Genomic DNA, 26809 nt, shown 5'->3' on the forward strand with positions numbered 1-26809 from the left:
TACAGCCTCAAAAACTCTAGCAGATTTGTCAAACATGATTTCCCTTTCATAAATCCTTTTGACTCTATCCAATCATAGTATGATTTTCTAAGTGCCGTGTTACCACGTCCCTAATAATAGATTCTAGCATTTTCCATACTACTGAATTTAGGCTAACTGGTCTATAGTTCCCTGTTTTCTATCTCCATCCTTTCTTGAATAGAGTGATTACATTTGCTACCTCCCAATCGCAGTGACCGTTCTAGAATCTAGGGAATTCTGGAAGATCATAACCAATGCATCCACTATCTCTGTAGCCACCTTGTTTAGAACCCTATAATGTAGGCCATCAGGTCCAGAGGATTTATCAGCTTTTAATCCCATTAATTTTTCCAGTACTATTTCTTTACTAATATTAATTTCTTGAAGTTCCTCATTCTTGCTAGACCCTTGGTTCCCCACTATTTCTGGAATGTTTTTTTGTGGCTTCCATGAAGACAGTGACAAAGTATTTAGTTAATGTCTCTGCCATTTCCTTATTCCTCATTATAATTTCTTCTGTCTCTGCCTGTAAGGGACCCATGTTTACTCTTGCTAATCTCTTCCTTTTTACATACCTATAGAAGCTTTTACAATCTATTTTATGTCTCTTGCTAGTTTACTCTCATATTCTCTTTTCTCTATCAATTTCTTGGTTATCCTTTGCTGAATTCTAAAATCCTCTCAATCTTCAGGCTTACTATTCTTTTTGGCAACAATATAAGCCTCTTTCTTTAATCTAATACTATCTTTAACTTCTCTTGTTAGCCACGGTTGGACCATTTTTCCCATGGGGCTTTTATTCCTTAAGGGAATGTATATTGGTTGCGATTTATTAATTCTTTCTTTAAATATTTGCCATTGCTTATGTACCGTCATATCTTTTAATCTAGTTCCCCAATCTACCTTAGCCAACTTGTCTCTCATACCTACGTAGTTTGCTTGTTCAGATATAAGACGCTAGTTTCAGGCTTAAGGAAATCACTCTCAAACTCAACATAAAATTCTATCAGATTATGATCACTCTTCCCCAGAGGCTCTTTTACTGCAAGGTTATTAATTAATCCTGTCTCATTGCACAATACTAGATCTAAAATTCCCTGACCCATGCTGCATTCACAAACCCTGTCCCACTATATCCATGAATTCCTGTGGCCTCTCTCTGTCGCCACATTGTAAATGCGCAGGTGATGATTTCCTCTTGGGAGTATTTCTAGGTCATGGCTTTAAAAGGAACACATTTAGATTTCCACTTAAATCAGCGACCAGAGGAACCATGGTCATGATTTCATTACACGCAGAGACCAAAGCAATACTTGGCCCGTGTGGTTTAGGACTGAAGTGTAGATCTTTCGCTGTGTGTGAAAGGCAGTGTTGCTTTGTGATGATGCCCTGACGTACCACCGTTTCTTTCTGCCAACTGAAGAGCCTTGTGATCAATGTACTGACGGGACCCATAACTGCGATCCAGCGCTGGCTACCTGTGTGAGCACATCATATAACGCACAGAACAGGATTGGATACTACTGTGCCTGTATCGCGGGGTACGCAGGGAGTGGACTAAAAGGAGGCTGTACAGGTGAGCTCGTAAGAATTGAGAACAGCAGAGAAGCCATTAGAAATCAGGAATCCATCCCTTTATCATAGATCAACACCACCTACCCACCTTCTCACCAGACCCCTCAATCCCTTCTCCCCAGAAACACAGCCTCTTGAACCCATTACTACTGTTTGTTTTTGTGACTTACCGTGGTAACATATTGCACAGCTCCATTATCCATCTGACTCTCTTCCATATTCTAACTCCCTAACTTATAATCGGTGCCCCCCCCCCCCGATACTTGAACACTTCAACACACCAAATAATTCGTAGGAATTCATTTCTTAATTACCTTTGTGTGGAGAGAGAGGGGCAGACCTTGGAGTCAGGGAGAAATTGGGGCAAGTGTTGGGAGTCTGATTTGATCTGTGTCCGGTTATCCATTTCAGATGTGGATGAATGTTTGTGGAACAATGGCGGCTGCTCCCAGCGCTGTGTGAACACGGTGGGCAGTTTCCAGTGTCGCTGCCACCCAGGATACATCTTGAGACCCGGAAGCAGAACAATCTGCACAGGTTTGACCTTTCACAGTTCATTGTTGTTACAGTCACCTGACTGATTTTTACAAATCTGCTATCTGTAAAACTAACTATGGTCACTGCTCTCTGAACGGACCTCTCTTGCTCATCCTAAACTCCAAACAGTGTGTCCGACACACTATCCCTCCTCCCTTTATTCTTGCTGTGTTGAAATTGAGACATTGCATAGTCTTCCACCCCAACTCAATCATTCCCATTGTCTCTAAACTATGGGACTGCTCACCTGTCTCAACCTTCATTTCACTCACGATCGACAACTCTTCAAAAACCAAACTAGCCATCACTGCACTTGGATTTACCGTGTCTTCTCTTTTCTAATTTGATGGTTGCAATATATGTCGGTAGAATAAATGAAGGATAAAGACACGAGTTGCTAGTTAACGCGCTGGCTTTACTAGGCCAGAGCAAACTGAGCATGCTCATACTAAACCATGTGATAAACCATGTGATAATACATTATACTGCTTCCCCCTTAAAAAAGAATGTCTGTATTCCCCTCTCAAATACAACAAAATTATGGTCCCACCTTTCCCAGCATTACATATACCACATAACAAAAACTCTTGGCTTTTTAAAAAAATGAACTACAAATCCAGTCTAATAACAGACGGAGCCTTCCTGATCTCCTTACAGAAGGTTTTGGTGTTGAACCAATTTTTGGGCTGTTTTGTTTTGGTTCCGAACTCAAAGATGATCCTATTTCTATCTCAGATTTGTTTGAACCTGGTACTTTCTGAAGTCTGAATGGAGTCAAACTCATGTATGTGTTCATGACCAAGTAGTTCACGATCATGTCTTGGCTCATCTCTAGCAGAGATCATTTGATCTACATGAACACTTCGGATGTTGTCACCAATCTCAACCAAATATCTCTTGGTTCCACCAACTTCTACTATGGCTCCTATATCCCACTTGTGTGAACTCAACTTTCCAGGGGGACTGAGAACACGAACACATTCGGTTTGTTTGAAACTGAGTTCTTTCTGATTGCTGTCATAATAACATTTCTGACTCAACTGTTTCTGTTCAACTCTTGAGGCCAAATTTGGTTGAACAAGACTCAATCGTGTTCTCAATCTCCTCTTCATCAAGAGTTCTGCTGGGGTATATCCACTTGTAGTGTGCGGAGTACTTCTGTACTTCAGCAAGAAATTTGCCAAACGTTGCTTCATGCTGAGTCCTGAACAACCCTGCAACACTTGCTTTTTGAGAGCTTCTTTCACTATTCTGACTGACCTTTTGGCTGCTCCGTTTGAAGCTGGATGATATGGTAGAACAAGAGTGTGTTTGATACTGTTCCATTTCATGAACTCTTGGAATAGAGCTGAATGGAACGGAGGGCTATTGTCAAAAACAAGCTCTTCAGGTAAGCTATGACATGCGAAGATAGACCTCAGCTCATCTATGGTATATCCAGTTGTAATATTTGAACCCATGTGTTTCACTTCAATCCACTTTGAGTGACTATCTACAAGTACCAGGAAATAATAATTTTCTTTCTCACAGAAGTCTACATGTACTCTCTGAAAAGGTCTACTTGGCCATGACCAGGGTTGTAGTGGAGTTTTGGGTGGTTTGCTTCTGCAATTTTGGCAAACACTGCATTTACTGACAAGTGATTCAAGATCACTGTCCAATCCAGGCCAGTAAACAAAGCTTCTTGCAATTGATTTCATACTGACGATCCCTGGATGTTCAGTATGAAGTTTGACCAGAATTCTATCTCTCAAAGAAATAGGTACCACCACTCTGTTTCCCCACTTGATACAACCTTGCTCACAAGACAATTCAGTACGACGGTTATGGAATGGTTTCAATTCTGTATCCAGACACTGACCAGTCTATTCATTCAAGGTGTTTTCATACATTCTTTTCAGTACTGAGTCCTTTTGAGTTTCACCTGCAATCTCAGTTGCATTCACGGGAAAGTCTTTGTCAACTGCACCGAGCGTGAAAATCTCACCTTCGCTCCCAATACATGAGTCTTCATGTGGCAACCTGGACAAGGCATCTGCGATTGTGTTTTGCTTTGAAGTGTAGTATTCAATCATGTAGTCACATTGTGACAACAACACTGCCCAACGTTGCATTCTTGATGCGGCCATTGCAGGGATGGCAGATTTGGGCCCCAATAATGCTAGGAGCGGTTTGTGATCGGTTATCAGGGTAAACTTACTGCCGATCAGGAGCTGTTGAAATTTCTTGATTCCAAACACTATGGCGAGTGCTTCCTTTTCAATTTGCCTGTAGTTTCTTTCACTCTATGAGAGGGTTCGTGATGCGAACGCGATTGGTTTCTCTTGGCCGTCATCCATTACATGGATTATGACAGCTCCCACACCATAACTGGAAGCATCACACGCTAACTTAAGCTCATGCTCTTTGTCATAGTGCACAAGTAGAGCATCACTAGAGAGACTACTCTAACAAGCATCGGAAACTTCCTGTTGCGCTTTCATCCACTTCCACTGGTCATTCTCCTTGAGGTGCTCGTGTAATGGAGCTAACATGGTCGCTAACTCAGGTAAGAAACCTGCATAGTATTGGACCATTCCAAGGAAAGATCTTAACTCAGGCACATTCTGTGGCTTTGGAGCATTGATGACAGCATCAACCTTTTCCTTAACTGGTTGCAAGCCATTTGCATCAGCTTTCAGACCAAGGTACACAACCTCGGGCTGAACAAAAGCACATTTTCCCCTTTTCAATTTGACATTGTGGGAATTCAACCTTTGAAGCACTAAATCTAACACTTCTAGATTTTCTTCCTCGTTGCTTGTTGCAATCAGCACATCGTCTTAATTACATAAGCAATTTGGAACTCCTTGCAAAATCTTATCCATCATAGCCTGAAAGATTTTGGGGGAGGGCTTTACACCATATGGCAGCTTGGTGTATGAGTACAGTCCCTTGTGTGTGTTGATAGTGAGATACTGTTGACTCCCTTTGTCAACATTCAGCTGAGCATAAGCGTGCGACAGGTCAAGCTTGGAGAAAACCTTTGACCCAGAGAGTGCTGCATACAAATCTTGCAATGTAGGTAACGGGCAATGTTCTCTCTAATATTTTTTTGTACTGAACGGGCCACAAACTCCTTTGAGCGTGACCTTTTCATCTGTGGGCAAATGTTACAACAACAACAATTTTTACAACAACAACTTTTACTCCAACCGCAGCAACCACTTAAAAGTATATATACAGTAATGCCATATTGCCACCCCACCGTCTCAAATCATGAGACAATCAGACAAGGTTCTATACAAATTTAACATAACTTCTCTGCTTTTGAATTCTATTCCTCTAGAAATGAGCCCCAGTGCTTTATTTGCACTTGTATGGCTTTTTTAACCTGCATTGCTACTTTTAATGATTTGTGAATCTATACCCCTAGATCCCTTTGCACCTCTACCCCATTTAGACTCTTATTTTCCAAGGAGTAGGTCGCCTCCTTATTCCTCCTACCAAAATGCACCACCTCACACTTGTCTATTATTGAAATTCATTTGTCATTTACATGCCCATTCTGCAAATTTGTTTACGGTAAAATTAACATCACTTTAAACAATTTTCCGAATTAAAAAAAAAAATCTCATTTTTGATCCTGACTAAGGCAACCTGTGTTGGCCCCCAGGCTGTTTGAATTCTTCAGTAGACAGATGTGCTAATTGGATTGGCCTGTAGAAAGTGAGGTGCCTGAATATTTCTAAAAATATAAACCTGACACCAGAATTCTGATTTTCAAAAGTAAGCTCCAATTTTCCCCCCTTCTTATGTCATGAAGGTTTTAATTAACTTTCATCAGCAACAAGACTAAAACCATCAATCCACCCCTGGTGCAATATTGGATTTAGTAAAAAGTAGCAAATAAAAGTAAGTTAAACTTGCGTTAATCACTCTTCTTCCTTCTGCTGAAATGGTTCCTCGCTTCACCTAATGATTGAAAGCCTGTGCTTACAAACCCATCTGCAGTAGGATCATTTTATTTTAAAAAGCGGATTCACGTACAGTTCAAAATTCACACAAACTCGTTTCTTATTTCCTCTCCTAAAACATGTCACTGCCAGCTGACAGCAACAAAATCCCTGTAGAAAAGGGGGGGGACAGGCAAGGTGTGATTTTGGGTGCCCCTGGGGTTTGTCTCTGGCCAGTCAGAAGTATCTGAGCTGCTCCAGGCCCCGTGCGGGTTCGAATTGCTCCCTTTTCTGGTTCTGACCGCCGGACTTATTTCAGTAATGATGTAGACAAAACGAGACTCGTGGTTGGGTGCAAAGAAAACCAGTATTTATTGAAATAAAGAATAAATTGAAAATAATGATGAATACAGCACACTTTTACTTAATACAGCACACCTCTGCTTAATACAGCACCGTTTTGCTTAACGGGGAGGAGAAACAGACACATCGAGGGAAAATTGACTAAAATTACACTTTAACAACATTTCCCTTTAATTCCCACCCCTAATACCTATCTAGGTTGCCTTGTAATGGGCCTGAAAGCTTATGCTCACCAGTGAACGCCTGCTCCGTGCCCCTGCAGTCTGTCTTAGATTCTTCACCACCCCGAAGTAGAGATACCCCAGTAATTCAAAAGTAACTGCTGGTATTCTACTTCTTTGGGTGGGCTGTTGAGCTGTTCCTCTGGTAAGCAGGGCATCGGAAGCAAGGCGGCAGAGAGAGAGAGAATGGCTTCCTGAGGGGCTATCTTTATACCCCATTGGGAGTCGTTATCTTTGCGCTCAAATCTGGATGTATCTGGGCTATACAAAAGGGACCGATCTGTCCCCATTGACTGTAATGGGTTTGAATGTGTTTCCCATTCATTTAAACTGGTTTGTGCTCAGTTTAAAATGTCTCAAGTGCTGGACAAACAAATCCTTAAGTGTTCAGTCAACAGCACTCAAGTGCTTTGTAAACAATCCATTGTCTTGTGGTCGCCGCCCAACCGCAATTGATTGACAGCTTTAAGTACTTAAGCCCTTGAGTCAACATTGTAGAGAGCTCGTGTAAACAAACAATCCTTTTGTTCCTCTGTCGAACTTCCTAAACTGCAGTTGATTGACAGTTTTAAGTACCTCAAGTACTTCAGTCAGTGATGGGAGATGTTCAGACAGGCTGCCTTTGTCTTCTGCCACGAGGCCTGACAGCCATTTTTGATGCCCTGGGTTTTTAAGGTACATTCCAACCAGGTTTTCTTTTAATCAAATAATCTTCGGGGCTGCAGAAATTTCCGAAATTTTGCCTAACCTTACATCCCTTCTTACTCACCTGTTGCAGGTAAAACTCAGCGGCTCACTCACCTGTGACAGGTTTAATAAGATGAGGTACAGGTGGTTATCTACTGATCTCTCCCATCCAGTCCCATAGCGGTGGCTGGCTGCACTGAGCTGGCCTGCTCCAGAATGATCCCACTCTGGAATGGCCCCACTCAGAAAGGCCCTGCTCGGGAATGGCCCTACTCAGAAAGGCCCTACTTAGGAAAGGCCCTACTTAGGAAAGGCCCTACTCAGAAAGGCCCTACTCAGGAATGGCCCCACTCAGGAAGGCCCCGCTCCAACTGGACCCCACTCAGGAATCGCCCCACTCCGACTAACCCCGCTCTGGTGGGGACCGCGGAGTTTCTGTAGCACAGGCCCCTGGCAACATAGCGCCAAAGGAGAAAGAGGGATACGCTGCCCATCATCACCATGGCAACCGGCTGAGTGTGGCTCCTCTACAGCTTCTGCCTGCAGCATGTTGAACTTCTCAGAGAGCGACACAAACAACCCCTCACCCACTCTCTTATCATGTGGCTGCTGCCCCAACTCTGTTGTTACTTTCCAATTGGGATCAGCTCTGAGATTGCAAGACTCGCAAATGACTCTGTCTGCATTCCGGGGCCACCATGTATTGGGCTCTTCCCCTGCTCCAGCTGTCTGGCAGTCCAGTTCTCTGTGCGGCATATAATTTGAAGTGTGCGCGAGCTCTGGGACACGTGTGCAGCCGTGCACCTTAGAGAGAACAGTGGTAACGGGTACTGCTCATTGTCAACTGCTTGGTTGATAGTAACTTTATAGTCACCACACAAGCGTACAGTTTTGTCTGCTTTGAGCACTACCACAATCGGGGTAGCCATTCACTTTTGTCACTTTTTACTAGCACTCCTTTCTCTCTGAGTTTCTCTAGCTCTTTCTCCACCTGACTTTTCACCGCATAGTGGGCTGGACTTGCCTTACAATAGACAGGCTTTGCATTGGACTTGATGCGCCTATATCGGTAGAAGTGGAAAAGTTAGAAGCAATGGAAGGTGTGAAAATTGATAGACAGGATGTACTAGAAAGGCTGGGTAAGCTTAGAGTGGATAAGTCGCCTGGTTCAGATGGCTTACATCCCAGGTTGTTAAGGGAATTGGGGCAGGAGAGAGCGGAAGGGCTTGCCATAATTTTCCAATCTTCTCTAGCTGAGGGGGAGGTGCCTGAGGATTGGAAAGTGGCAAATGTGACACCACTGTTGAAGAAAGGGTGTAAGGACAATCCTAGTAACTACAGGCCAGTCAGTTTAACATCAGTGGTGGGTAAAGTTTTAGAAACAATAATCAAGGAAAAAATTAACGGGCACTTGGAGAGGTTTAAGTTAATTAAGGAGAGCCAACACGGCTTTGTCAAAGGCAGATCGTGTTTGACTAACCTAATTGAATTTTTTGATGAAGGAGCAGGTAGGATTGATGAAGGGAATGTAATGGATGCTGTCTACATGGATTTTCAGAAGGTGTTTGACAAAGTACCACATAGAAGGCTGGTTAACAAAATTGAGGCTCATGGAATAGGTGGGTCAGTCGCATCTTGGATAAGGAATTGGCTTAAGGACAGAAAAGAGTGAGTTGTGGTAAATGGCTGTTTTTCAGACTGGAGGATGGTAGACAGTGGTGTTCCCCAAGGTCAGTGCTGGGGCCACTGCTTTTTTTGATATATATAAATGACCTGGATATTGGAATACAGAGTAGAATTTCTAAATTTGCCGATGACACCAAACTTGGGGGTATGGCAACAGTGAGAATGATACCAATTGACTGCAACAGGACATAGAAAGGCTAGCAGAATGGGCAGACAAGTGGCAGATGGAATTTAATACAGAGAAGTGTGAGGTGATGCATTTTGGCAGAAGGAACAGGGAGAGGCAATATACACTTAATGGCACAGTTTTAAAGAGTGTGCAGGGACAGAGGGACCTGGGAGTTACTGTGCATAGGTCCCTGAAGGTGGCAGGACATATTGAGAGTGTGGTTAACAAAGCATATGGGATCTTGGGCTTCATAAGTAGAGAAGTTATGCTGAACCTTTATAAAGCACTAGTTAGGCCACAACTCGAGTATTGTGTCCAGTTTTGGTCACCACACTTTAGGAAGGATGTGAAGGCCCTTGAGAGGGTGCAGAGGAGATTTACCAGAATAGTTCAGGGGATGGGGGATCTTAGCTACAAGGACAGGTTGGAGAAGCTGGATTTGTTTTCATTAGAGCAAAGGAGGTTGAGGGGTGATTTGATAGAGGTGTACAAGATTATCATGGGTTTGGATAGGCTAGACGGGGAAAGGCTGTTCCCACTAGTTGATGGTACAAGGACTAGGGGACACAGATTTAAGGTTTTGGGCAAGAGATACGGGGGGACGTGAGGAAAAACTTTTTTACGCAGCGAGTGGTGATGACCTGGAATTCGCTGCCGACAGAAGTGGTGGAAGTGGAGACACTCAATGTTTTCAAGGGGAGACTGGATAGGCACTTGGAAATAAACTTGCAGGGCTACGGGGATAGAGTGGGGGAAAGGGACTGACTGGATTGCTCTGCAGAGAGCCGGCATGGACTGGATGGGCCGAATGCCCTCCTTCAGTGCCGTTATGACTCTATGGGCTGGATTTTATCAGTGGAAGTGAGTGGGAGGCGGGACTCCCATTTTTGGGGTTGTAGTCCCGCCTCCATCGAGTTGTGGCCAACCCACTCGATTTTCCCTTGATTGACCTTGTTGAGCCCGCCCGAGGTAAAAAAAAATCAGTTTCTGAAATAATATGAAACGTCACAAAAAGGAGTCAATCGGTAATCAGAGCAACATTGCATTAAAAACTTACTGCAGGCACTGATTTATTTTTGAAAAAGCTGCTTTTGTCACAGTAAGAACTCCCTTGATCAAAATTGTGATGAAAATTGTATCTGATATTCCAAGTGCAGCCTGAGCAATGTGGTAAAAATCCTCAGCATAACTTCTATAGGTTTATAGAGATTAATTTTATGAGTTAGATCTCTTGGTGTAGAGCTTTGTCAATGGGAGGGCAGGTGAAGGTGCAAAGGAGGGTAATAAAATATCTAAGGCAGGACAGTGGGGAAAGATGAGAGGAGCCTATTTTCTACCTTCCAGAGCAGCAGAAATCACCGACTAGTCACAGGTGTTGCTATGGCGATAGCGGTTTAGCCACTTGCCCTAATTTTAGTAGAAAATGCTGTACACACATCTATTGCCATTCAGTGACCAAGGAAGTAAAGCTCTCACAACAATCAAAAATCAGTTTGTTGTCTCACCATTTTACCAACAAACACACAAAAGGGTTAAAGTTCACATGCACATGGCATACGAGTATTGAGATCACGCGCCCAAACAACAGTGTCTATTACTCATTTTTTATTTACTGATCAGAAATGTAATTAGCCACATCTGGATTCCCAATTAGTCACATGTGGCTAGCGGCAAATGTGTTGGATAACAGTGGTCCAGAGAGACGAGCATTATGAGGCGCTCACTGAGATGTAGACAATATATCCCACGACCATCTCTATGCTGTCAGACTACCTGATCTGAAGTCATGGGTGTTCTGGAATTTCCTCTCGAAGACCAAAATCATCAAGGACTATTCCCTGCCACTGACCCCAGCCACAACATCATATTCCCATGTGGCTATTTGTGCCTGCAGCTCACTTACCTTGTTTACTAGGCTTTGTGCGTTCACATACATACACTGTAAACCCATCTTAGGCCATCCTGTATTATCTCTTAGTTTGACACCCCCGAATACCTTACTATTTCTTACTTTAATGCTCTCTGCCTCTCCCAATCCTTTGAGCACTTTATTTCCCCTTTCTAATGTTACATCCTTGTGCCCTTCCCCCTGCCAAATTAGTTTAAACCCTCCCCAACAGCACTAGCAAACGTCCCCGCGAAGCTATTGGTTTCAGCCATGTTGAGGTGCAACCCGTCCGGCCTGTACAGGTCTCACCTCCCGCAGAACTGGTCCCAATGCCCCAGGAATCTGAAGCCCTCCCTCCTGCACCATCTCTCCAGCCATGCATTCATCTGCTCTATCCTCCTATTTCTATTCTCACTAGCGCATGGCACCTGGAGTAATCTGGAGATTACTACCTTTGAGGTCCTGCTTTTTAATCTCTTTCCTAGCTCCCTGAAACCTGCCTGCAGGACCTCATCCCTCTTTCTACCTATGTCACTGATACCAATATATACCATGACCTATGGCTGTTCACCCTCCCCCCTCAGAATGTTCTGCAGCCGCTCAGTGACATCCTTAACCCTGGCACCAGGGAGGGAACATGCCATCCTTGAGTTACAACTGTGGCCACAGAAACGCCTGTCTGCTCCACTAACTATTAAATCCCCTACCACTATTGCTTTCCTTATCTTCCTCCACCCCCCCTGTACCGCTGAGCCACCCGTGGTGCCACAGACTTGGCTCTGGCTATACTCCCCAGAGGAACCATCGCCCTCACCAGTGCTCAGAACCGAATACTGGTTGGAGAGCGAGATGCAGTCAGAGGAATCCTGCACTACCTGCCTGGCCCTCCTCTTCTGTCTGGTGGTCACCCATTCACTTTCTGCCTGCACACTCTTTATCTGCGGGGTGACCACCTCCTGAAACATGCTATCCACGTAGCTCTCAACCTCACGGATGCACCACAGTGACGCCAGCTGCTGCTTAAGCTCCGAAGCCTGGAGCTCGAGCTCATCCAGCTGACGACACTTCCTGCGCATGTGGTTGTCCAGGACACGGGAAGAACATGAGAAATAGGAGCAGGAGTCGGCAATTTGGCCCCTCAAGCCTGCTCCGCCCTTCAAAAAGATCATGGCTGATCTTCGACCGCAACTCCACTTTCCTACACTATCCCCATATCCCTTGATTCCCTTAAGATCCAAAAATCTATCGATCTCTGTCTATATACTCAAAGACTGAGCCACCACAGCCCTCTGGGGTAGAGAATTCCAAAGATTCACCACCCTCTGAGTGAAGAAATTTCTCCTCACCTCAGTCCTAAATGGTCGACCCCTTATTCTGAGACTGTGACCCCTGGTTCTAGACTCCCTAGCCAGGGGGAAACATCCTCTTTGCATCTACCCTGTCAAGCCCTGTAAGAATTTTGCATGTTTCAATGAGATTACCTCTCATTCTTCTAAACTCCAGAGAATGTAGGCCTAGTCTACTCAATTTCTCCTCATAGGACAATCCCCCCAACCCAGGAATCAGTCTGGTGAACCTTCGTTGCAGTCCCTCTATGGCAAGTATAGCCTTCCTTAGGTAAGGAGAGCAAAACTGTACACAATACTCCAGGTGTGCTCTCACCAGGGCCCTATATAATTGCAGTAAGACTTATTTACTCTTATACTCAAATCCTCTTGTAAAAAATGCCAACATACCATTTGCTTTCCTAATTACTTGCTGTCGCTGCATGTTAACTTGCAGTGATTCGTGTACAAGGACACCCAGGTCCCTCTGAACACCAACATTTCCCAATCTCTCACATAAGAACATAAGAACATAAGTAGTAGGAGCAGGAGTAGGTCATACGGCCCCTCGGGCCTGCTCCGCCATTCAATAGGATCATGGCTAATCCGAATCTAGACTCACGTCCACTTCCCTGCCCTCTCCCCGTAACCCCTAATTCCCTTGCCTGCTAGGAAACTGTCCATCTCTGTTTTAAATTTATTTAATGTTGCAGCTTCCACAGCTCTCTGGGGTAGCAAATTCCATAGATTTCCTACCCTCTGAGTGAAGAAGTTTCTCCTCATCTCAGTTTTGAAAGGGCAGCCCCTTACTCTAAGATTATGCCCCCTAGTTCTAGTCTCACCCATCAGTGTAAACATCCTCACCGCATCCACCCAATCAAGACCCCTCACAATCTTATATGTTTCGATAAGATCGCCTCTCATTCTTCTGAACTCCAATGAGTAGAGGCCCAACCTACTCAACCTTTCCTCATACGTCAACCCCCTCATCTCTGGAATCAACCGAGTGAACCTTCTCTGAACCGCCTCGAGAGCAAGTATATCTTTTCTTAAACATGGAAACCAAAACTGCACGCAGTATTCCAGGTGTGGCCTCACCAATACCCTGTATAACTGCAGCAAGACCTCCCTGTTTTTATACTCCATCCCCCTTGCAATAAAAGCCAAGATTCCATTGGCCTTCCTGATCACCTGCTGCACCTGCATATTAACTTTTTGTGTTTCATGTACCAGGACCCCCAGATCCCTTTGTAATGTAGCACTTTGCAGTTTCTCTCCATTTAGATAATAACTTGCTCTTTGATTTTTTCTGCCAAAGTGCATAACCTCACACTTTCCAATATTATATTCCATCTGCCAAATCTCTGCCCACTCACTTAGCCTGTCTATGTCCTTTTGCAGGTTTTTTATGTCCTCCTCACACACTGCTTTCCCTCCCATCTTTGTATCGTCAGCAAACTTGGATACGTTGCACTCGGTCCCTTCCTCCAAATCGTTAATATAGATTGTAAAGAGTTGGGGTCCCAGCACTGACCCCTGCGGAACACCACTAGTTACTGATTGCCATCCTGAGAATGAACCATTTATCCCAACTCTTTGTTTTCTGTTAGATAGCCAATCTTCCACCCATGCCAGTATATGACCCCCAATCCCGTGATTTTTTATCTTGATCAGTAATCTTTTGTGTGGAACCTTGTCAAATGCCTTTTGGAAGTCCAGATACACTACATCCACTGGTTCCCCTTTATCCACCCTGTATGTTACGTCCTCAAAGAATTCGAGCAAATTTGTCAAACATGACTTCCCCTTCATAAAACCATGCTGACTCTGTCCTATTAAATTATGTTTATCCAAATGCTCTGTTACTGTTTCCTTAATAATGGACTCCAACATTTTGCCAACCACAGATGTTAGGCTAACTGGTCTATAGTTTCCAGCTTTTTGTCTACTTCCCTTCTTAAATAAGGGTGTTACATTAGCAGTTTTCCAATCTGCCGGGACCTTTCCTGAGTCCAGGGAGTTTTGGAAAATAATCACCAATGCATCCACAATCCCTACCGTTACTTCTCTCAAGACCCTAGGATGTAGGCCATCAGTTCCAGGGGATTTATCCGCCTTAAGTCCCATTATTTTACCGAGTACCATCTCCTTAGTGATTTTAATCGTGTTTAGCTCCTCCCCGCCCCCCCATTGCCCCCTGTTTGTCCAGTGTTGGGATATTTTTAGTGTCCTCTACTGTAAAGACTGATACAAAATATTTGTTCAGCGTCTTTGCCATCTCCATGTTCCCCACCACTAGTTTCCCGGTCTCATCCTCTAAGGGACCAACGTTCACTTTAGCCACCCTTTCTCTTTTTATATAGCTGTAGAAACTCTTGCTATCTGTTTTTATATTTTTTGCTAGTTTACTTTCATAATCTATCTTCCCTTTCTTAATTAATCTTTTAGTTATTGTTTGCTGGCTTTTAAATGCTTCCCAATCTTCTATCCTCCCATTAGATTTGGCTACTTTATATGCCCTTGTTTTCAGCCTGATACTATCCTTTATTACTTTACTAAGCCACGGATGGCTGTCTTTTCTTTTACTCCCCTTTTTCCTCAGTGGAATATATTTATCTTGAAAGATGTGAAATATCTCCTTGAATGTAGACCACTGCTCTTGTACCGTCTTACAATTTAATCTGTTTTCCCAGTCCACTTTCGTCAATTCTACTCTCATACCTTCATAGTCTCCTTTATTTAAGCTCAGTACGCTGGTTTGAGATCCAACTCTCTCACCCTCAAACTGAATTTGGAATTCAACCATATTATGGTCACTCATTCCAAGGGGATCCTTTACCATTTAAAAAACACTCTGCTTTTTTATTTTTCCTACCAAAGTGGATAACTTCACATTTCTCCACATTATATTCCATTTGCCATGCTCTTGTCACTCACTTAGCCTGTCTATATCCCCTTGAAGCCTTTTTGCATCCTGCTCACAACTTACATTCCCACCCAGCTTTGTATCATCAGCAAACTTGAATATATTACATTTGGCCCCCTCATCCAAATCATTGATGTAGATTGTAAATAGCTAAGGCCCAAGCACTGATCCATGCGGTACTCCACTAGTTACAGCCTGCCAACCTGAAAATGACTTGTTTATTCCTACTCTCTGTTTTCTGTCCATTAACCAATCTTCAATCCATGCTAGTATATTACCCCCAATCCCGTGAGCCCTAATTTTGTTTAATAACCTCTTGTGTGGCACCTTATCGAATGCCTTCTGAAAATCCAAATACACCACATCCATTGCTTCTCCCTTATCTATTCTGCTAGTTACAACCTCAAAAAACAGATTGGTCAAACACGATTTCCCTTTTATAAATACGTGTTGACTCTGCCCAATCCTATTATTATTTTCTAAGTGCCCTGTTACCAGGTCCTTAATAATAGATTCTAGCATTTTCCCTACTATTGATGTCAGGCTAACTGTTCTGTAGTTCCCCTTTTTCTCTCTCCCTCCTTTCTTAAATAGTGGGGTTACATTTGCTACCTTCCAATCCACGGGAACCATTCTAGAATCTATGTAATTTTGGAAAATGACAACTAATGCATCCACTATCTCTATAGCCACCTCTTTCAAAACCCTAGGATGTAGGCCATCAGGTCCAGGAGATTTATTGGCTTTCAGTCCCATTAATTTCTCCAGTACTATTTTTTTCAGTTTCTCATTGTCGCTAAACTCTTGGTTCTCCACTATTTCCAGGAAGTTTTTTGCATCTTCTTCCGTGTAGACAGACACATTGGACTGGATTTTGTCAATGGGGACGTGATGGAGGTGGGACTCCCACTTTTTGGGTTGTAGTCCCGCCTCCATCGATTTGTGGCCAACCCAGGCGATTTTCCCTTGATTGACCTTGTCCAGTGGGCTCAGCAGGCCAATTAAGGGACACCCGGTTACAGGTGACATCAGGGATTGACATTTCATCTGTCAAGAGCTTTTGACAGATGAAAAATCAATGTTTGACAGCTCTGTGAAACACTGACAATCTGACTTCTAACTTGCGTCCTTCTCCACAGGCTCAGTTAGAAATCTCTCCAGAACAGAAAGCTGAATGCTGCAGCTTTTGACAGCTCGCGGCCATTCTGCTTTCTGTGCCGGTGAGTTGAGGGACTCCCGAGATCTGAAGGAAGGAAGCCTGCATTAGTAAGTAAAGGTAAGTAAAACTTATTTGAACACTTTACACACACTAAACACACTTACCTCTGCACTCATGCACCCATCACTCACCTGAACACCGGACATCTCGAACCCTCCAAGCCCTTCAGCCCGACGGTCCGCCTCAATAACTTGGCGTGGTTTGGAGCTGTCGGGCAGCCCACACTTCAGGGCTAAAAATAGGGATTAGGCCAAAAACTGCCTGTTAACTACCTGTTAACAGGCAGTTAATTGGCACTAATCCCCTTCCCGCCTCGGGGAGGTGGCTCCCAGCACAGGTTGGGTACCCGCCTCCTGGGAAATGGGCATGGAGGTGGGTTGGGGTGGGAAGGGTGCGTGCCCCCCGATTCTGCAATTTTCCCCCCACTCCCGCCTCCAAACCCACCTCCACGGGGCTTGGAAATTCGAGCCCATTGGCCGCGATTTTCTCAGTGGTGTCGGGATGGGGGCGGGTCAGCTGGTTTCCGGGTTCCAGTCCCGCCCCCAGCTGCCTCCACTCTGCAGACATGATTTTCCCTTGATTGGCCTTGTTAAGCCCACCCTGCGGGCTTACCGGCCAATTAACAGTAAGCGGGTCTGATGATGTCATTTGATGACGTGTCATCTGCCGGTTTCCTTAAAGGGACCATGCACAATTTTATTTTGCCAGTTGCTTTTTCAATGTTTGACAGCATTGAGGTGCTGAAAACACCGACAATCACTGCACAAAGGTGAACTCTTGCACCTAGGCTCTCCAATGACTCCCTCGATATGCTTATGGAGGGAGTCACAGTACACAGGGAGGTTCTCTTCCCTTCCAAGGGTGGAAGAGACCTCCTCAGAACACCAACTTACCTTGCACCTCCACCCAACCCTCTCTATCAACTTTATCACTTCCCTATCTCACTAGCCACCCCTCACACTCACCATCATCCTACTGCAAGCATACCAACTAACAACACACAAGCGTGGGCACTTGAGAGGTTTAGCTAATGTCCATGTGAAGTTCCTGGTAATGTGTTGTCATACAGTGAAATCTCTTTTTCCAAAACTGCCCCTTATTGGACAGATCTGAGCAGACATTGAGAAGTGCCTTACTGAGTTCCAGTGATTGTTCAGTCATAACTGCGTCCCCCCCCACCACCCCCCCCCCGCTATAGTGATGAGTGTGCATGGAATGGCTTGGATATTAAAGGGATGCTTCATGGTGCTGGTGTGGGATGGAGTCAACCTGGTGCATCATGTGGCAGCCAGGGTTTGTAGCGTCAAGTGAAGAAAGTCTGACCATGGTGATGCCACTGCTGGCCTCCCGGGCGGCAATGTTGTCAGGGGCTGATACCCTGTGTCCAGTGCAGCATCAGGTGATGGCGGCGAAGGTTGGTGATGAGGTTGGTGATGTTAGTAGGATTCGGAGGACCAAGGTTTGATTGTTTCATTGGCTCCGATGTTGCTGCAATAGATGGCATAGGTGAGATGACAGAAACGATCTGTCAATGGTGAGAGAGGTTCTCCCAATGAGGTGGCACTGGACATACAGTTGGATTTAAAAACTTGTAAGCTAAAGAAATCTGCATATGTATTAAAAATGCAGTAACCAACATTTTCATTGCTCTGAAACTCACCATCTGCAACATGGCATCCTTGACACCACTTCGGCAGCTGTCAGCTTTTCACAAACATCAGAACAGACTCACAACATGCCACACTTACCTGGCATGTTGTCCTTTTCCATTTTGCCTATCTCTTCTAAAAGTCAAGTATCCTGGAATATCTAGTTCCCAACCTTGGCCACATTGCAACCACGCCGCCGTAATTGCCATTAGATCAAACCTATTAATTTCTATCTGCGCTATTAATTCATCTATTTTGTTGCGAATGCTTCGCGCATTCAGATATACTGCCTTTAGCTTTGACTTATTTCTCTTTTTCCCTGATGTCACCTTAGTCACTGATGCCTTATTACCTTTGTTACTCTCTCTGTCCCTTCCTGACCCACTCTGCTTATTTTTACCCAAAACTCTACTCTGCTCTAGAGCCTTGACATTTCTCTTGCTGCTTTTAAATTTACTCTTTCCTGAATCCTCCCCCCACCACCCCAACGCACCCCCCCACACCTGCCCCCCCCTCCTGCCGCCATTCATTAGTTTAAAGCCCTGAAGTGTCCTGGAGTCCCCACATGGCACAGGAGGTGCATTCCATGGGACTGAGCTGCCCTGCCATGCATTTACATAATAGACTATTAACTAGAAACACTTATCAGCTACTCACCAATCAGCTCCTTCCCTGGTTGTGACGTCAATTTAGCTGTTTTGCAGTTGTTGCTTTTGTTGTTGTTATTTTCGCTGGAGGTACTCCGCCTCCTCGCTGCTGCCGCTGCTCCAGTCTACACTCTCTCTGGGCCTCCCGGTCGATTTATACTCCGCCTCCTCGCTGCCGCCGCTGCTCCGGTTTACACTCTCTCTGGGCCTCCCGCTCGATTTATACTCCGCCTCCTTCAAACGATTATTTTAACTGATCATTTTTAGTTTTAATTAGTTAATTTATTTTAAGTTATTAATTCAATAAAGTTATAGTAGTTAATACTCTACCAGTTCTGAATTTAATCTACTTACCTAACCTGGAGAGCAAAAGAGCTGTAATACTCACCAACCAATCTCCTACCTGCTGATCTGTGACGTCACTCCTTGTTTTTATTTTTTTTAAGTCACCGCTCAGCTCCATTTAAGCCACCGTCTCCGCTGCTGTCACTCCCGCTCAGGTCCGCGCTGTGTCCTGGGCCTTCTCCGGTGCTCCCTTTAAGCCACCGCCTCTGCTGCCGTTGCTCCTGCTCAGGTCCACGCTGTGTCCTGGGCCTTCTCCGGTGCTCCCTTTAAGCCACCGTCTCCGCTGCTGTTGCTCCCGCTCAGATCCGTGCTGTGTCCTGGGCCTTCTCCGGTGCTCCCTTTAAGCCACCGTCTCCGCTGCTGTCACTCCCGCTCAGATCCGTGCTGTGTCCTGGGCCTTCTCCGGTGCTCCCTTTAAGCCACCGTCTCTGCTGCTGCCGCTCCTGCTCAGGTCCGCGCTGTGTCCTGGGCCTTCTCCGGTGCTCCCTTTAAGCCACCGTCTCCACTTGTGAGGGTGCCAGTCAGTTCCTTCTGTAACCTCTAGATGGCACCTTCACTTGTTTGTTTTCCTTTGTTAATTGTTTCTAGCCCTTTGTTAATTGTTCCTAGCCTCCTGTGTTAATTCTTAATGGCCTGTTAGCTGTTCATGGGTTTCACCTGGTTTTCTTGGTATATAAGTTCTGTGGTTGCTTTCCTCTGTGCTCAGTCCTAACCGGGGACTAGCCTTCGCTCTGTGGCTGCTGGCTTTGACTAGCTGGCTGCCATGGTTCTCGAGCTCTGTATTTAAGATGTATCTAAGTCTGTGTTCTTGTTGTTCTTAGTCTTGATAAGGTGCTGGGCTGGACTAGCGTGTTGCCATGTTGGCGCTTGTCTTGAGCTCTGTATTGATAAGCCTTTACCCCTGTGGTAGCCCCTTGTGATAGCTTGTCTCGAGTCTCATCTCGGCAAGCTGGTTGCGCTTGTGGTAAGCTTATCCCAGCTCAGTATGGACAAGTAGGTTGCCTCATGGAAGCTGTCCTGAGTTCCTATCTTGACTAGCCGTTTTGTAACTTGTCTCGAGTTCTTATGTATGTTGTTGTGTTCCTTGTATGAATCTAGTTATGTGTGAATCTAGTAAAGTTCAAACAAAGTACTGTACATTTGCCTCTCGCCTCGTTTCTGCACTAGGGTCCAGAACCTACCTTGCCCGGAGAGCACGGCCCCGTATCTATACGGCCCCGTGGCTCCCCACCCCCGTCACACCACTGCCGCCACTCCCGTTCAGGTTCACGCTTCGCAACTATTGACACACCATTATTCTGTGTGCGATTGTCCAAAATGACATTGTCTATGGGAAATTTAAAGATCTTATTATTGAGAAAATATCCCAAGAAGGCCATTTCAAATCGATGATTCTCTCTTCTCAGTCCCAGAATTGAAGCTGTTGGTTGACATCCAAATTCGATTTCTTTCCTCAGACATCAACGAATGCCTGTGGAATCCTTGTGATGGTCTGAATGTGTGCGTGAACGTTCCTGGGGGCTACAGATGTGACTGCCGAGTGGGCTTTGAGAACAGCGGCAACAAGTGTACAGGTGAGTCTTGGGGAGTAACCCTGAATAGGTTAAGTTTTGATTGTGAAAATTGAGGGGACTTCACATAATGGATCTTGTCCTGAGTTGAGTGGTTTGTTTAAACAGTTCATGTGTGCTTCCTTTGAAATCTTTAATACAAAGAAAGAAAAAGGAAAAAAGAATGAAAGAACTTGCATTTATATAGCGACTTTCACAACCTCAGAATATTCCAAAGCACTGTACAGCTAATGAAGTACTTTTGAAGTGTAGTCACCGTTGTAATGTAGGAAATGCGGTAGCCGAATGACACACAGCAAGGTCCCACAAACAGCATTGAGATAAATGACCAGATCATTTGTTTTTAGATATTGGTTGAGGGATAAATAACTGTCCAAGACACCGAGTACAACTACCCTGCTCTTTGAAATAGTGCTGTGGGATCTTTTATGTTCACCCCAGAGGGCAGACGGGGCCTCGATTTAATGTATTATCTCCAACAGTGCAGCACTTCCTCAGTACTGCACTGGAGTGTCAGCCTAGATTATGTGCTGACGTCTCTATCGTGGGATTATGAACATGCTACCTTCTGCCTCAGAGATGTCATAGAGGCATAACGGCATAGAAGGAGGCCATTCGGCCCATCGAGTCCGTGCCGGCTCTCTGTAGAGCAATCCAGTCAGTCCCATTGCCCCGCTCTATGTGAGTGTTATCCACTGAGCCAAGGCTGACACAAGTTAGTAATACAGATTTAGTGGCCGATTTTCCTGGGAAACGCCCATCTACAATGCAAAAAAGGTTTGGAAAAGTGCAGTGGAGACCCAATTCACCAGGTTGCACCCTTGTTGAATAATTACTTTGCGTCAGTATTTACAGTAGAAGAGGATAGCATGCCGGACATCCCAAGGAAACTAATATTAAATCAGGGACTGGGACTCAATAAAATTAATGTAAGTAACTTAACAGTAATGAAGAAAATAATGGCACTAAAGAGTGACAAATCCTCAGGACCAGATCGTTTCCATCCCAGGGTTTTAAAGGAAGTAGGTGAGCACATTACAGATGCCCTAACTAAAATCTTCCAAAGTTCTCTAGATTCAGGAACTGTCCCTTAAAATTGGAAAATTGCGCATGTCACTCCGCTATTTAAGAATGGCGAGAGAGGGAAACCAGGGAATTTATTATGTCCGTGTATGATTGAGACACGGACAGCAGGAGTTGAACAAAACAAGTCTTTACTGAAAGGAGTCACTCGGGAAACTGAAACTACAGAGGCTTACTAGCGCCTTTTATACAGGGGTGGTCACTGCCGGTACTGCAGTCTGAGACCAGTTATTCTCTTAAAGGTACATACACAACAATTCCTCCCCTTTTAGATAAACAGTACATAACATTCATTTAACAACTAAATGATAACTAATTACAATCACAATTACGGTTGATAGATACATTGGTTAAGTTTAAGCAATTATAAGTTCAGTCTTTGAGGATGCTTCCTGATCCTGTCTGGATAACGCCTCTTTGGGGTATCAGGTTCCTCTGGCAAGGTTGAGTCAGGATCAATGTCGTTGTTTGATTCATCTGCTTCCAATATCACCGATTCTGCAGTAGCTGCAATTAGTACGTCGATTTCATTACCAGGTGTATCAGATCGTGGTGTGGAGTTGACGTTTTCCAGTGACTCTAGAATCTGGTCAGCATGGCGTCTTACAATGCTCTCTCCAACGTCCACGGTATACATGAGAGGTCCTTGCCGTGTACAAATCGTTCCTGGCTGCCATTTCTCAGTGCAGTAGTCCCGGGCCAAAACTGGTTGACCTATCTTAAAACTCCTGGTCAGCCTTTCATTCATATTCTGAAACTGCCTGTTCTCCACATCTCTTCGGACGTTTGGCTTAACCAAATCCAAGCGGCATCGTAGTCTTCGATTGAAGAACATCATGGCTGGAGTTTGGTTGGTAACCGCATGTGTCGCATTCCGGTAGGCAAACAAGAAGTTGTCCACCTTGTGTTGTAAGGGTATATCTTCATTACACATTGCCTTGATAGCCTTCTTGAATGTTTGAACAAACCTCTCGGCCAATCCATTAGTGGCTGGATGACATGGGGCAGATGTGTAATGCTTAACACCATTGTTCTTTAAGAACCTCCGGAACTCTTCAGACACAAACTGTGGTCCATTGTCAGAGCAAATCTGTTCAGGCAGCCCATTCCTGGCGAATATGGTTCGTAAAATTGTGATAGTTTTTTCCGTGGTGGTTGAGGACATTTTTATTACCTCTGGCCACTTTGAATGTGCATCCACCGCAATTAAAAACATCGAGTCCATGAAGGGACCAGCAAAATCAATGTGCACCCTTTGCCATGGAGATGAGGGCCACTCCCATGGATGCAGAGGAGCTTGTGGTGGGGCGTTTCGGACCTTCTGGCATCCTGCACAGCTCTTGGTCATCTCTTCGATTTCTCTGTCGATTCCCGGCCACCACACAAACGCTCTGGCTAAGTTCTTCATTTTTACCCCACCCAGATGACCCTCATGAAGCTCACTGAGCACTCTATCCGTCAACTTAGGTGGAATTACTACTCTGGGTCCACACATCAAGGTTCCTCTGCACACTGACAGCTGTTCTCTTCTCGGCGAGAATGCTGGCAGCAGTGGTTCGCCATGTGCTGGCCATCCCTTCACCGTTAAATCATAGACCCGTGATAGTGTCGGGTCATTCCGTGTTTCCTTTTCTATGTTTGCATTCGTCACAGGGAGACATTCGACGATGGTCGAGTGGAATAACTCCATTGGATCCACTGCAAGGTCTTCTTCTTCCACCGTCGGCAACGGTAGGCGTGACAACCCATCAGCATTCCCATGCTGTTTAGTTCCTTTGTACTCGATGTCATATTGGTGTGCCCCAAGGAAAAGGGACCACCTCTGCAGCCGTTGCGCTGTCATTATCGGTACACCCTTCTGACGGTTGAAAATGGAGACAAGAGGTTGATGATCGGTTAGTAGAGTAAATTTTTGACCGTGCAGGTAGTGATTGAACTTCTTCACCCCCCACACTAGGCTGAGGGCCTCTCTGTCAATCTGGGCATAGTTACGCTCGGCAGAAGTTAACGAGCGTGACGCAAAAGCTATTGGCCTCTCTAAACCATCAAGGAATTTATGTGACAGTACCGCCCCAATGCCGTAGGGAGACGCATCACACGCCAGTCTGATCGGCAGTGCTGGGTTGTAGTGAGCCAATACTTCTCTTGAAGTGATTAAGTCCTTACTCTTCTGAAAGGCCCGCTTACAGTCATTGCTCCATTTCCATGCTACTCCCGTTCGTAGCAGGGCGTTCAGTGGGTGCAGGATTGTTGACAAATGCGGCAAAAACTTATGGTAGTAATTCACCAATCCGAGGAATGACCTCAGTTGCGACACATTTTCAGGCGCTGGGGCCTTAACAACTGCTTCAATTTTGTCAGGGGACTTATGTAACCCCTCTTCATCAATCACGTGGCCACAATACGATATCTGTTTCTTAAAAAACTCGCACTTGGGGCGATTGGCTCGTAGCCCATGTTCCCGTAGTCTAGTGAGCACCTGTTCTATGTTGTTAAGGTGTTCACTGTCATCTTCACCTGTCACAAGGATGTCGTCCAAGTAACACTGAGTCCCCGGAATCCCTTGCAGGACTTGTTCCATCGCTCTTTGCCATATCGCCGGAGCCGATGCTACTCCGAATACCAATCGATGATACTGGTAAAGACCTTTGTGAGTGTTTATCGTGAGATACTTCCTAGAGGATTCTTCAACCTCCATCTGCAAATATGCTTGTGCTAGGTCAATTTTTGTAAAACGCTTCCCTCCAGACAGTGAGGCGAAGATGTCTTCTATCCTTGGAAGAGGATATTGTACTGTGTGAAGGACTGGGTTCACCGTCACCTTGAAATCCCCACAGATGCGAACCTTCCTTGGCTCCTCAGACTTATTGGTTAACGTTTTCTTCATGACAGGAACGATGGGTGTCGCCCACTCGCTCCAGTCGACCTTAGACAACACACCTGCCTTCTCCAGATTCTCCAGCTCTGCCTCGACGGCTGGGCGAATTGCATATGGTATCAATCTTGCTTTGAAAAACTTGGGAATTGCATTTTCTTCTATTTTTATCGAGGCGGTTATGCCTTTAAGAGTGCCCAGTTCTTGTTGAAATACCTCTTTGGCGTTAGCTAAGATTGTTGAGAATCGTCCAGGAGTGACGTCTTCATCTTTTTTACCGTCCACCGTCATTGCATGAATGGAGTGCCAATCTATGCTTATCTTCCTGATCCAGTCACGTCCCAATAACGGTGGTCCACCATTTTGCAGTATGTAGAGATACAATTTCCATATTTTCTTGCCGTTGTATTCGACAGGCACCCTTATTTTCCCTCTGGGGTATACTTTTTGCCCCGTATACGTCGTCAAGACGATGGATGTCTCTCTCAAGGGTATGTGTGAAAATAGCCGCTCGTAATCTCGTCGATTCATGACGGTTAGCGCTGATCCTGTATCTAATTCCATTTTAACTTAGGACCCTGCTATCGTGAGGGTGACCCAAATGGTTCGGTGATCCTCTTTTGCGATTACATTGTGAAGTTTGAGACAGCTTAGTCTCCTGTTCCCGGATTCACTATCGCTCATCTGGTCTTCGGAACTACTGTCCGTCATCTTTTGTACTTTCTTGTACGGTTCCTTAGTAGCCTTTTTGTTGTCGCTGGTCTTCTTCCCAGACCTGCAAACTCATGCAATGTGTCCCATCTTTCCGTATTGCCTGCATATTTTGTCCTTGGACCAGCAGTTCTTCTGGTCATGGTTAGTTCTGCCGCAGCGATAACATTTTGCAAATCCCCGTGTCATTTCGTGGGTGCCGTATTCCTGTGGCTTTTGTTGAATTTCCGCAGCTCCCCTGGCTGCTGCTTCGTACGATACTGCCATGCTGAAAGCCTTATCTAGCGTCAGCTCTTTCTCTGAGAGTAACTTCTTCTGTGTTCCTTCACTCAGGAGTCCACAGACAAATTTGTCCCGTGGTGTATCTGCCAGTCCTGCTCCGAACTGGCAGTGCTTTGATAGCTTGTATAGTTCCGTAAGGTACTCAGCATTGCTCTCATCTTTATGCTGAGTTCTCCTGTGGAATTTAAATCTTTCGGCTATCAGGGTTTAGGTGTTCCTGTAGGACAGCAACAATTTCGTTAAAACTCTTCGCCTTCGGTTTGGCTGGAGTAATCAGGTCCCGCAATAGGCCGTACGTTCTAGCGCTCATTAAGTTTAGCAATACCGATGCCTTTTTCTCATCGGCTATTTCGTTTGCCTCGCAATATACCTCGACTCTTTCCACATACGTGGTTCAGTCCTCTATTGTATTATCAAAGGCAGTGATACAGCCAGTCTTCGGCATCTTGAAAATCTAAAATGGCGCCTCCCGCGCCCTGCCTTCTTCCCCGATTTAACAAAATGGCGCCTCCCGCGCTTTGCCTTCTTCCCCCGCTGATTAAGATGGCGCCTCCCGCGCTTTTGCCTTCTTCCCCGCTGTTGCTAGCGCTGCTTTCCGCGGTTTCCGTTGCAACCTGCAGCTCCTCGCGGTTTCCTGCGCGTTTAATATTTCTTTTTTTTAAATTATTTTCCTGTCGTGGAACAACCCTGTGGGACTCTTGCCTCCCTCTTCTCGGGTCTATACGCAGCCCGGCTTCGTAGCACCGGCCACGCCCTGTGTGCGCCACCCTCTCTCTCTCCTCTTCCCGACAACGCTGCTCGGCCCCGTTGCAAGCCACCCGCTCGAGTTCGCGACCGCTGCAGCCCAGGAAGGATCAGTGTACTACCTGCCACCAGCCCAATTAGCTGAAGCATCGTCGACAGGAACCAGGCCCCGCTTTCGACAGCTTCACCAGCAATCTTCAACTCCGCTAACACAGGGGCGGATGCCCACGGTCAACGCCCGTTTCTACTGCTTCTTTCTTCCTTCTGGCCTCGACCTCTGCTCACTTCGCTGCAGGAATGGATCCTGGGAGGTGGTGCAGACTGTAGGTAAGTTCGTATCTGCTCGTCGC

Source organism: Somniosus microcephalus, chromosome 16 (assembly GCF_052327205.1).
Source record: "Somniosus microcephalus isolate GS21.2 chromosome 16, FLI_Smic_1.0, whole genome shotgun sequence".
NCBI classification, from domain to species: Eukaryota; Metazoa; Chordata; class Chondrichthyes; order Squaliformes; family Somniosidae; genus Somniosus; species Somniosus microcephalus.